This window comes from Asparagus officinalis, chromosome 4 (assembly GCF_001876935.1).
Source record: "Asparagus officinalis chromosome 4, Aspof.V1, whole genome shotgun sequence".
Classification (NCBI taxonomy): Eukaryota; Viridiplantae; Streptophyta; class Magnoliopsida; order Asparagales; family Asparagaceae; genus Asparagus; species Asparagus officinalis.
In genome coordinates, this window is record NC_033797.1 from 142,107,232 (window position 1) to 142,111,244 (window position 4,013).

The window sequence follows — 4,013 nt, forward strand, 5'->3', positions numbered from 1 at the left end:
ATTCATCGAGAAAAAATTATTCATAGTATTAATTATTTGTTGTGAAAACGAAAGTGTGGGATTCTTTGATTACTTATAGATTTTGATTGGGATCCTCGAGAAAAAGGACCATGCGATTTGTTTCTTGTAGAAAAAAAGCTAGCAGTGTGATTATAGTCTAGTTAGTATTAATTATTCATCTTTATATATACCTCTCAATCAAACCTTCTACAATTAATAGACAACTTCTCATCAATTAACCTTATTTTCTTGGGTTTTTAGACGGGTGTGGGGGGAATATAAAAGGGGGTTTATTTAATTTGATCATCGAGGGGACTAATTAAATTGCAAGACCCCTTAGAGCATCTCCAACAGCTTCCCCATCTTCTTGAAATACTCAATTTTGGGGAATATAGAGCTTTTTTTTTTGTCCAACAGATTCCTCATATCATTTCCCAAAATAGGGAAGAATGAGAAAAAATAGGGAGCCTTCCCCAAATCTGCAGCATTCTCCAAATTTTTGGGGAGAACTTTATTATTGTAATAAATGCGATTTTTCAAAATGGGGAAGCTGTTGGAGTTGGAGCAAAAATAATTTGAAGAATATGACTTTTGTTTCTCCATTTTGGAGAAAATTTTGGGGAAGCTGTTGGAGATGCTCTTAGAAATTGAGGGACTGATACCTAAATAACCCAAGTTTTTGGAAAATAAGAATACGTTAAATTATACTACGGTTATCATAGAGAACCTAATAATATCATAGCAATACTTGGTACAACATCATGGAGAGATGCGCGGTTCCCCAACTATCTTCTCATTTTCCAACCAAAATAATAAATGGATATCTACATACGCCTCCCTGGTATTCTTCATGACGAAGGCAAGCCACCACATCTCTGACTGTGAGAGTACAGAGAGATGATGTACTTCCTAAACCACCTCTAATTATAATCTCTTCTTTAATATATCTGGTTATATATCAACAGTCTCTATAGTCCCTACACAAAAATAGAAGGTTGAGGTATAAATTTTTACTTACATCTATTAAGCAACAAGGCCTTAAATTGCAACTAAACTCTCTGACGAAGGTAAATCCAGATCACAAAATTTATCAGAACAGTACGCATACGAGCAAATTGTTCTTAGTCATTCAGGTCCTGTTTGGTAAAGGGTTAAGGAAGAAGGGTTAAAGAGAATGATTAATGTATTTAGCACATTCGATAATCTGGAAGGACTAAATTATTAACCCGTTAAATAAGTTTTATTTTAGCCCTTGTGATGTTTGGGAATAACAATAATTTTGATTATTTTCTTTATAATCAGAAGGATTAGCTTTTAATCCTTCTAAATAGGAGTATTAGTAAACCCCTCATTTTAAGGGGTTAACTCATTTTAATCCTTCTAGAGGGGTTAGTTTAACTCTTCTATATTTTTTATGTTTGACAAATTATGGAGGGTTAACTCACTTTAACCCTTATATAGATTTTTTGTGTTTGGCGGGTTAAGAAGGGGTTAAGTCACCTTAATCCCTCACTTAACCCTTTGCCAAACGATATCTCAGGGGACAACGAAAATCTCCAAATTGCTCTCATATCCTATTGCTTCGCTGAAGATAGCCATGTTGAACTGAGAATCACACCAATGATAACACTTATCATCCAAAAATCATTTGTGTAGCTTCTCATTTTAGTAGTTTGCATGCTCTAACAAACTTTAAGTGGCTCCTTGTGCTAAGGCTTGGTCATAAGAAAAGGACAGGGTTTCAGTTAGCTCACCCTATAAACATGAAAAATACTCAACTACATTGGTAGCTAGCTGTCAATGTCGCTTTATTACTCATACCATATCATCCCCATCTAAGGAATGTCACACTCACACAGAGAGCAACGAGGACGCTATAAGAAATTTAGGGTCGATTTTAAATCAGTACGATCAATATAGCAAGCTAAATCCTCAATTAATGCAATTAGTATGTAAACTCGCAATCATCAATTTTAAAACCGACAAAAACACATGTCACGTTTGGATATCTCTTCCGAAATGTTTTTTCTGTGCAACTCTGTTCAATTATTTTCCTTAGTCACTCTAAATCAACTTACATCCTGGTTGAAGAGTAAGGGGCTGTTTGTTTCTTCGTTTTTGGGTGGGAAAGAGCCCGAAAGCTGCCACAACAGTCTCATCTGTGGCAGCTTTCGGGCAAAAACGTCTCGGGCAAAAACGCCTCTAAAGCTACCACATATGGGACTGCTGTGGCAGCTTTCGAGCTCCTCAGTCTCCAACCAAACGGAGCCTAACCAATGGCTCGGAAGTGAATAAGTTCAAGACAAAGTCATTGAAGTTTCCAAATACATTTTGACTGCACACAAATTTTATTGGAAAAACGCATGTCTGCAGAAGAGTGCAGGTCAAATACCAAAAAAAAAAAAGGAGTAAAACATTAATTGTTAAGGTTGACCAAGGCAATGAGCTAGGTAGAAGGTATTCATAGTATGGATGCCAACATGGGCCTCCATACGTCAAGTGTCTGTAGATTATAAATTCTTAAGCATGTGTTTGGATGTTGAAAAATAATATAGAATGTTAAAAGAATTGAAAGAGCATTTTTGGAAAATAAAAGCGAGAAGAAAGCATTTTCAAAATTTGTGCGTAATGTTTTGTAGGGGATTTTGAAGTTGGAGTAGGACTGTAGGAGAAATTGGAAGCGCGCCAAAATTGAACTCGTCAAATACTATGAAAAAGTGAAGTCCATCTACGTACAAGACAATAATAGGCGAGTTAGGCGAGTTAAGATGCAGTGGGGGGAAACTTCGCTCCAGGATATTAAATCAGTTCAGGCTCCTTTTCTTTCGGCTCTCCGGCCTATGAAGTATATTAACTATGATATTTTGCAGTTGTTTTGTTATGCTTGTCATGCGCAGCACCTATGTCGTTTCGAGACTAAGAAAATATTCGATCATAAGGCCTTATTATACATGGACCCAAAAATAGGGGACCCTGAGTGGGACAGGTGAGGTGTCGCCTCCCTGTCCCGTGATACACTGTTCATGAACAGTGCATCCCGGGACAGGGAGGCGGCACCCTCACCTGTCCCACTCAGGGTCCCCTATTTTTTGGTCCCTAAGGCATTTTTCTATCGACAAATATGCTGATCAAACTCTTGGGCATATCTTGCGCAATTAGATAAATGGGCAATGTCCTAATTAGGCTCTATATATGCCAACCTTCATTTTCTTTTTCATTTTTCTAATTTTCCTTTTTTTTCAAAATTACTACATATTTAATTACTGCGACCGACCAATCTCTGTGCACTATAGCCCCAAAAGTTTGGTCATAGTCATCAAATCTTGATGCAATGTCCAAATGTGAAACAAATTGTTGATCACTTTGTATCCAACAAAACTCAAGTCAATTCTGACCTTTCCGATCACCGTCCCTTATGGGCTATCTTTCTACACTCTCATTTTGCTCTCTCCTCTCAAACACAAAACACCATTTTGCTCCAATCACAAGGCTCGCATACGATACTTCTGGATCGGATATAGACCGCATACGAGACTTACCATATTAAGTATTATAAATATACAAATCAGATAAGAGAAAAACATATAAGAATATTTGAACAGTTGATAAGATTGGAAAAGAAATGCGTAGACCACGTGAATGAAAGTTATGTAAATAAAACAAGTTAATCTCCAAATCAGAGTTTACATGTTAAAAAGATAAAGTTACGTTGTATGCCTCTAGCTAGAGACTACGGATCTTACTAGATAGAACTGTCCACTCGCATGCATGCGCGCGGTTCTGATAAAACTCATACTCCCTCTAGACCACTACAGCTGGTCTCAGGCCCACCAGTTTCATGTCAAAATAATTTGAACCGCCTGATCTGATTGTACAGATATATACTCGAATATATACCCCGAGCAAAAAAAAAATGAAAATATATCAATAGATATTCATCTCGCTTTATACCCCGAGATGGCATGCTTTGATGTTTGCTGTTTGTTGACGTAGCGGATTGCATACAAGGAGAA